Raw genomic sequence first — 9,998 nt, 5'->3', positions numbered from 1 at the left:
GTTCTGTTTCTTCTTGATGTATTTATGCACCCAGCCTGACCACCATATATACAGTCAAAGAAGCTACATGTGCAATTTTCCTTGATCAACATGGTAAAAATGTACCTTTTCTAAAGCCATCAAGATCATTTCATACGATGGCACTGACCTGTGCCATTCTGCATGGGCTCACTCGTCTGGCAGAGCTCCACAACAGCTGTGATATCCCAGGAGATTTTTTGCTGGATATCACAGCAAACCAGGAAATCACTGCTTAATTTCAATGCAGGGGAAGGAAAAAAAATGGAAAACTAGCTTGAAATTATTTACAAAACAAATACACAAATGGTGGGAATAGTCACCATACCCATTTAACCCATTCTTAAAAGTTTGCTTCTACTTTTCAAATAGTAAAACTGAGTAGTATTGTTCTTTATGTTGTCCCTTTGGTCTGAGATTTACTGATTTCTACTGCAGGAGGTACAAACTCCCTTAAAATAGCATTTGCTGACAAACATTGTTACTACAGCACAAATAAGTAGTTTGAATCTGTTACTCCTATATAACTGGTGTTTTTTGCTAAGCCTTGAAACTAGGGAATTGATTCTTCATTGAACTGAGACTACCTCTGCATAAATAAATGAAATAATAGAAAGACAAAAGCATGCAAAATAATGCTCAACATCTCTGAAGGGAGGTGACATATTTGGCGTAAAAGATTGTCAAATTTTATAGTAATTTATGACTGATTCCCAGAAGACAAACATTATCTAAAATTAAATGCTTCAGATTTGCAATCAACAATGAGTCATGGGTAAATGTAGAGAAAAGTAGCAAACCCAGCAATGAAAGAAAGTGGGTGTTAAGAATAATACAAAATAAATTTGAGATCTAATAGCTGAATATTCCTAATTAATCTCATTCCATTTCAGTTTTCTAGAAAAATGTTATTTGAGTTTAATTTACTATTTTTTCAACATCAGCAATCCCAAATCAGATGAATAATTTTTTATCTAAAAGAGCAAAATATTCAAATAAGGGCATCTATAGTACATATGAAATAAATAATTTTTTTAAAAATTATCACGTTTTATGAAGGAGTTCTTGTGTGTTTCTCAGTTGCAATGGAGTCTGATTTTAAATGACTTTATAGCTATTTTTGCAAAAGTATTAAGAAGGAGTGCATCTCTTCTTCATTATTTTTCCCAGAGCTTTTAGTTTTATCTTCACAGTACTCTGAATAAGATGAACTCATCCAGATAGCTGTTTACTTAACCTGGTACTGGCACATCAGGTGAATGATAACGATCAAACTTACCCTGTGGAACTGTGGGATCATATCCCAATGCATATTCTTCTTCCTGGAAAGGCTGTGAGTAGCTGGCACTCATGTCTCTAGGGGATCATCAAAGAAGCATGCAGATGGAAGGTATGATGGCAGCCATTTTTACAAAGATTTCCTTCCCTGAAGTGAGCAGATGAAACACGTGAACAAAGCAATTTCTACGTGAGCGCATCTTACTGCCCTGCAGTCAGGTTCAGTTTTCCTTTCAGTCCTGAAAGATGTGCTTAATAAAATAACAGATAACATCTATGCGTTTAGTATCTGATATCCTGAGAACATAGTGCACAAAATCAGAATACATTTAAAAATAAATTAAGTTTTAAAACTGGATGTCATACCAGAATGGGAAAATCACACCTTAAATTTTGATGATAAAGGAGAAAATAGAATCTGTTGGTGAAACTTTAGTTTTTGATTATGGACAAAATGTCTTTGACATTGTGGTTTCATGGATGCTTTCTTAATTATGCATTACTGAATATTCTGAACCTGTTTGTATACTGGACTATACAATTCCTAATCTTCCTAAGTTAAACTCTCCCCAGGAAAAGTGTACCTTCTGTCCCAGTAACAGTAAGAAAACTTGATTTTCTAGATGTAACATGGAAAGGAAGGAAAAGACACTACCTGTGAAGAGGTAACTTCACAGGTACAAACTTACTGTGGCTGGTAAATCTACATCTGGCCTTCTGTTGCAACTGCTCTATGCTGCACTGAGCAGTCTTAAAACTTACAGAGACCAACCTGGGTCAGGAGGATTCTTCTTGAATAGAGCCAAGCACTTTGCTTTCTGCTTCCCCCTTTTCTTCTGATATTTCCCCTTACTGATTAGTGATTGCAGCTCAGCTTTGTGGGGAAAAGTGGGGGTAGCTTTCAAGCTCTCATCCATGTGCCTCCAATAACTTGAACTGCGATCAAGTGGGGAATATAAGAAGCTCCCTGATAGCATCTTCCTTTAATTAGCAGAGAAGCTGCCCATCTCTCCCACTTAAATTAGGATAGGACCTATCATCAGAACATGAATGTGAGTTTTTCCACTTTTCTTAGTTTAATATATTTACACTGAAGCTAGAAATGACTTTTACATAGTTGATATTTAAAACACAACAATGAAATAATAATAATTGGCAAAAGTCTGCTTTATTTATTATTATATCCAAATTAAGTGACCCTTAGAAGTTCTCCAGAGGACTGAAAATCAGAAGTAGTAATGCTTCCCACTGCCCTGCTGAGAGGAACAGGTAATCATATTTCCTCCAGAAGCAAGTATCACAAACACAATGGAAAAGACATGTGAGGCACCTTACATGCCATCACTTCTTACAGTGAAGGCTTCTTTTATCAAAACTCGATACTTTTTGCATTTAGGATGCCTTTTGGGCCTCACACTGTGCAATAGATGGCTGGACTGTCCGTACCTAATAACATGTACACACCTAAAGCAATGACTCTAGCAGCGTATGTGATGACATTCAGGAATCTTAGCTGTTAGAAAAGGTGATTAAAAAGAAAGAGTAAAATGTGATACATAAAGTAAAGAATGAAATACCATCAGCTGATTAAGCAGAGAAGTGTGGTTAATTTTCCAGTTCCAGTGTAACAGATATACTTGAAGACCTATTCATGGTGGGTCTCCTTCTTGCTTGCATTGCTGGAATTCAAGGCTGACTCCAACATAGACTAATAGCACTGCCATAAAAAAGCTACAGGACTTGGTGACTCAGTGACTTGCACTAATTATCTTTGTTTAACAGTGCTATGAGAGCTTGGTGTAGGTGGCCAGCTCCTTTACTCCCTGCCTGCTTTTTCTGCTGCCACTTCTTTGATGGGTCTACTCTTAAGTTTTTTTTTTTTCTTTGTTTTTTTTTCCCCTTCTGAGGCTGGTGTAGAAGCTATGTTTCATGCTCTTTTCAGGCTGCACTCCATAAAGGCACTGTTGCTTTGAAAGATAGTATCAAGAAATCGGTGTTTAATATTTCAAATAAGGTTTTACTTTGGAGCAATCCTTGGAAAGGTTGAAGCTGAAACAGGTTTCCTCACTAATACAGACTTCTAATACATGTCCTTCTATTGTGTGAGCGTAGGCTCACGTATGTGTTCTGACCTACTGCTCCAGTTTACAGCTGCCAGTTCTGGCCTGCTGGAAGGAAGATGGTATTTTATTCTTTTGGGTTTTTTCATTTGAGCACTGGAGGTCTTTGGTTTACCATCTCTACCTCATTTTGAAAGAGAGGTGGCTCTGGCTGATGGAAGACCTGGGAAGAAACCAAATCAATTTACAGGCCATAGAACTTCACAGTGTTCTGAATTAAAGCTAAAATCGCTGGGGAAACAGGCTAAACAAGCAGCCAGGTGGAAGGAGGTGCACAAGCACATCAAGATAGATGCGACTGTAAACTGATGGCTGCAATCAGCTTCATCAGGGAATGAAAATCATGTGAGAAAAACATTTGAGTGCTTATGAAGTGTTTCAAATCCTTTAGGTAATCCCAATCCAAAACACAAATCATCTGAAGAACAGAAAGTGATAATTCTTCAAACAATGTTGCTGGACAAATGGGCTAGTCCAGGAGGAAAGGACACAGATCTTTTCAGTTTGACCCTGCTTCTCCTTTATAATCCTCCAATAGCTGGGTGCCAGCTGCAATGTAAAAGAATCCCCTGCATTTTAAAGCCCATTCTGTTAATGCCAATGCTGTCACAATCATATTTGTACTTAATTACTGAGGACTTGATCCTTCAGTCTTTGCGGGAATAAAACTATTGGTTTCAGCAGGAATATTGAGACAAAAGGTATGATCAGCTTGTCACCAGGCAACTGTCTTTGTAGTAAAGAACATGTAATGCTGATAAAGTTCACCCTGCAGCCTTTAAGTTTGGCGGTACACCTAAAACAGACCTTTCTTCAGGCCAAAACTTCTAAACTCCAATATACTTTTCCTGGGGACTATTTCTTGCTCTGCCATTTTTTATCATCCTGTGCTTGGGTCAAGCTGCAAAACCATGTGTGTATCCTATGGACAGAATTAGGAATTTCAGAGAGTTACTCAAGTTCGGTTTTCCGCTGATGAGTTGTCATTTAGATTTAGGCCCAATGGCAGTTAGCTCTTTATCAAGCCAGTGAACAGTGCCTGGTTCTTCAAGGAAAGATGTAAGAGCTTGGCAGATTCCTGCGCTGAGGCTTCTGGTCTCTATTTAGAGATTGGCCAAGTCTGTAAAGTAGCCAGTCTAATGTCCTTTCCAAGATTTTATCAGCCTTATGCTACCACTTGATACCTTCAGTGGAATGCAAATTTTTGGTCTAACTTTTGCACATTGGTAAATATCTGACAGCCTCTGGCAGTGAGTTCCTTAGTTTTATTTCTGTTTGTATGAAAATACAGTTTATTAGTTGGGAATTTACTTTCTTTTGTTTGATTGTGTATATCCTTATTTTCCTGTCACAAGTCGGAGACGATAGTTGCTCAGTGTTCCACCCATTATACACATTATATGCCTGATGTCACTTAGTGTTCCTCTTACAGCATTCCTTCATCTGTCTTTTTCAATAACCAAAGATTTCTGATTCTGACACATATTTTACAGAGTAGGTGTCTAATGCTGCATGGAATACACCAGGCAAGACTGTACTGTTTATTGATATGAAGATATTGTCTGTTGTACTGGTAGGATTTTGGAATATACTTTTTCTATTTTTTTAATGCAGTTTATCTGGCTTTCTGTAATAACAGGCAGTTCTCTCTGGATACAGTTAAACCATACAGGTCATTTGTATATTTCTCTTAAATGTGGATGCTTTTCAGTGTGCATGTAAAACACTCAGTTATGCTATCATAATGCTTGTTTAGGTTTTTCTGCACATTCCTACAGTCTTCTCTGGACATTTCAGAGTCAAGTAACTTGGCATGATATGAAATTTTATTACCTTGTAGATTTTTTCTTTAATGCAGCATCGAATATTCCCTATAGTAATTTAGTCATTTGATATATAAACTGCATCTGCACTCTCAGATACACTATTGAGGCTTGACGACTTACTGGTTTTGAACTACTAATTTGCTTTTTCTTCCAAACCCCTTTTATGATTCTACCTCTCTTTGTTCATTCTGTCTCAGTTCAACAGTTTCCTAGTGCCAGACACCTGGGTATTTCTTATCATCTGGATACTTTTGAATAATCTGATGATTGCCAGACTCATGCTTGAAGTGTGAAGAGGCAAAATCCAAACTAGCAATGTCCTACTCTGTGTTTACAGAGCTGTGTTTCCTTGGTTTTGAATTTGTAAAAGGAAGCCCATAAAAGCTGTCAGACAGGTCTCTCACTGCTGATTTTATATGAGGAAGCCTCTTAAAACTAACTTAGGTGATCTGGATAGAGATTAATCCTCTGAAAAAAATAATGGACAGGTAACATTGTTTAAAAATGTCAATAAATAGTCTCTCTTAGCGTGTCCAATATTTCTACAGCCAGTTGTTTAAAAATGTCAATAAATAGTCTCTCTTAGCGTGTCCAATATTTCTACAGCCAGTTATCACAGAAGCCAAAGATGATTATCAGATTATTGCCTTAAAATGTACCCAATCGGGGTAAGCTTCAGTGCCTAAAACTTTCATCTAACAGTCTAAAGGAATATTAAAATTAACCCCAGGATTACCTTGAAGGATGGACAGTATACACTGAAGGGAAAAATGATTTAATTTTGGGAATAATTCAATTTAGTCAATGAAACTGATAGTAACATTTTATGATAATCATGTCTCTTTAGTAGGGCTAAGGACACTGTCTTTCTTAATGTAAACTATTGTCCAGTAGACTAATGGACTTAAAGGAAAAAAATAGCCACAATTTATAGCTTGGACAGTATATAAACAACAAAAAAATAATGAACAACAGTGATGATTTTATGCAAGCATATAGAACAAATCATAACACAATTGTATTTTGTATTGGATTTGGGTTTGTCTTTGGCTGTTGAGACAACAAATGGAATCTGACTGTAAAACTTGCTTTTTTAAGTAGCAGAATATGGAGTACATTACCATAAACTGTCGCTTTCTGATCCTCTTAATTCTTATAAATTAATATAAGATAAGCAACTGATTCTTTCACACTTCATAAAATAGAGAAAACAATTGTCTATACACTTATAAACAAGAATAATGCTTAAAATGGCACATAGACAGTATTTGCCATAAATACTCTTATTATTAATAGGCTGTTCTAAGTGCAGTTCCTGAGCAACAACTTTTGAACACATAATCTAAGAAGTATCTAAACTGAACAACAGAGCAGAGTAACAGCTTGCTGCTTCAGCTGTCCTACTAGAATATTTTATTATGTATTTATTTCAGCTATAGATAGACTATTTGTTTACTGAATACAAATTAAAAATGAGAACTATTCTTTTTTCTCCAAAGAAATTTGCTGCATTTCAAATATTATATATTAATTCTTTTTCTTCCAAAGACAACCAGAGACTTGACTTGTAAAATACCCCAAACAGCAGAGTAGCTTTTTATACTGTATAAATAACTCTAGCACATAATTAATTTTCTTTTTCAAACTCTGTCATTAAATATTATAATACATATCTGTACTGTGTATATCCCATAGAGATGTATGTAATCTGTTTTGAGTAATTTATTTTTGTGCATTTAAGTTCCACTTTTGTTAAGCTCATAACCTAAAGAGCTCTTGGCAAGAAAATTCAATGATTACTGTAGGGTAAAATGTATTTTTGGAGACCAATTTTATTCTGTACCCAGGCTCTTTCCAGTAATAACCTTTCTTTCTATTTACACCATGTTGCCATTGCTGTGCATGCATTCAACAATTTCATGATCACTGTGGCCAAGACAGCCACCTACCACCACATCCCCCATGAGTCCTTCTCTAATAACAAATAGCAGGTCTAAGAGGGCATCTTTCCTAACCAGCCCACTGAGTACCCGTGACAGGAAGTTACCTCCTATTAACTTCAAGAGTTTCCAAGACCTGCTCATCACAGCAATACGATATTCCCAGTGGATGACTGGGAAGTTGAAATGTCCCATAAGGACCAGGGCTACTGATCCAGAATTTTCTCCTAATTGTCTATAGAATAACTCATCAGTGCTAATATCCTGGCTGGGCAATCAGTAGTAGGCACCCACTATAACATCTCCTTTGTTTTCCATCTCCCTCATCTCACCCAGAGGCTCTCAACCACATCATCGCTGACTGTAAGGGCTGTACAATCAAACCTCTGCCTTACATATAGTGCAGTACCTCCTCCTAGCCTGCCCACATTCATTTGTGTTTGAAATAGCAAATACTGGTTAGCAATGAAAAGAAGCAGAAGTTCATAAGGAAAAGGTGATGAGGTGATGATGGGATATCATGAAAACAGATGTCACTTGATAAATGAGTTCATCTTTAATGTGATCTATTGCTGCTGAAATTCTGGCTATTCTGTTGGTGCCTTCCATTGTCTATTACCTAAAAAGCCCAAAGGCTGTTTGCAGAGGGTTGTTATTTGAAATGCTTTACAATTTAAAATATGTAATAATCTGCTTTCAGCTTTTTGCTAGACAATGCTGCATGCAGATATTCTTCAGCATGCAATATTAACTTGCCAAACTGTGAGGAAGTTTTACTCTGGATTCGAATCAGAATTAAAAAACTTTCCTGATGGCAGTCCTGTCTGCACTGCTTTGGAGACAGAGCACCTGAGAAGCGTTCTTCAAGAAAAAATTGAAATATTTATTTAGACTTCATAAAGATGGCAGATTCTGAGCCTGCTTTTTGTTTCTTACGTGTCAATGCTGAAATCAGGTATTCAGAAGAGTTGAACTAAGCAAATTTTTAACACAATATGATCCGTAAGTGAAGCAATTCTTCATGTTTTGCATGTGTGTGGCAGAATTTAAAGTGATATTTGAATGCAGAGATATTTATCCAGTTTACATTAGTTACAATTGCTATCCAGACAGCCCATTTTTATCTGATTTCAAAAACAAACAAAGGTGTAGTTTCTCAAATGTCTGTCAAAAGTGTGCCATAGCTACCAAAGCTTACATGGATTCCATGAGAAATTGTAACTTGGGCTCACTGATGAAAAGCAGTGAAAGAGAAAAGGGAAATCCAATAACCAAGGTATAATAAAGCAGTTACAGAAACATAGGAAGAAATATTCAGACAGTGTCACATTGATTTAATGGAGGAAAAAAACCCCAATAACTAGGAAGCGGGAGGCTTCTTGGGCCCAGCTGAGGCCTTGAAGCTGCGAAATGACACTGTGGACCTAGCTGAATAAATAAATGCAGGGAAGGTTGATAAGATACAGAAGGAGCAAAAATCATCCAAGTTGCATGGAAATTTCACATTGCCTGGAAATTTCAAATTGCATATTGGTTTAGACGAAAACACAAGAGAATGGGGATATAGAGGAAATTACAGTTGTTATATGAAAATTTTCATAGGTTACAAGCAATCCAAATAATAGGAAAAAGAAAAGGGGAAAAAAAAAGAGATTGGGAAGGTTTGCTTGTGTGGGTGGAGTTTTATTTTTCCCTGAGGTTAGCTGAGTTGTAAAATAGAAAGCAGGTTGTAAATAATTCACTATTGTCCCAGCTAACTGAAGTTTTCTGCAGGAGGATAGTGCTCAGTGCTTCTGTCTGTATGCAGAAATATCAAGACTCCTGATCAGTTATTCCCTGATGGACTTTAGAGCCTTTTGGGACTTCTTTCCAGGACAAGCACAAGTAATCTATTGTGTATTATTGGATGCAGAAATAGAATAACCTGGGTGAAACAACATCTGTAAGCCAAATAAATACATACATAATTTTCCCTGAAATATTTCCATCAAGAAATCAGATTAAGTAATGACTATAACTAGCAGTTTCTGGGCCAGAGATACAGTACAACCTGTTTTAATTGTATGTAGCAACAGGCAGTAGTACAGCCATACATTAATCACATCGTTCCAGTGGGTCATATGCCATTTTATACTACCTGATTTCAGTCACCTGTTTTATTTGGAAGAACTGGCGTTCTTGATTAGCTCTATAAATTCTTCAGATTGTGCTAGTGCTGCAATTCTAATAGCAGAGTAGAAGAGGCTGGTAAATAAATAGTGCTGCTGCCACGCTTGTGAATTCAGCCTTCAGGCAGATTTTCAATAAATGATGAGAATATGAGAGGCAACAACATGGAGTCCTGAAGAACTGCCAGTTTTGCAGAAAAGAAAAATAGAAAATAAAAAACCAGTAAAAATAACCTGCTTAGAATAGATATTTTTTTTGACCACCAAAGCACTTTTATAGAAGCACTATGCCAGAGGAAAGATGTTTAAGCAAGTATTTACATACCAGTCCTAACTACCGCGATGGTTGGCAAAATACCATGAAAGCTATGTAAACCATTCAATGTGTATGGATACAGTTTAATGTTATCTGAACTGATTTCATACATGATTTTTCATTTTCATATAGTGTTTTATTCTCTTGATGATCAAAGTCAGAAAGAGGGCTGTGCCTTAGAAATGGCTTTACCGTGGTTGTGCCCTGTTTCGTAACATTTAGTTACGAGAATTTTCCTGTTGACTTCAGAGAGAATTGGGCTGGGCTGCTAATACTTGGTACATGGAACATTTAATTCACATTGTTGTCTTCCTAAATATCAGGAGTTTCTT

Source organism: Falco punctatus, assembly GCF_963210335.1.
Source record: "Falco punctatus genome assembly, chromosome: 1".
NCBI classification, from domain to species: Eukaryota; Metazoa; Chordata; class Aves; order Falconiformes; family Falconidae; genus Falco; species Falco punctatus.
The sequence above is the reverse complement of the archived record's forward strand: the minus strand, read 5'-3'. Positions refer to the sequence as shown.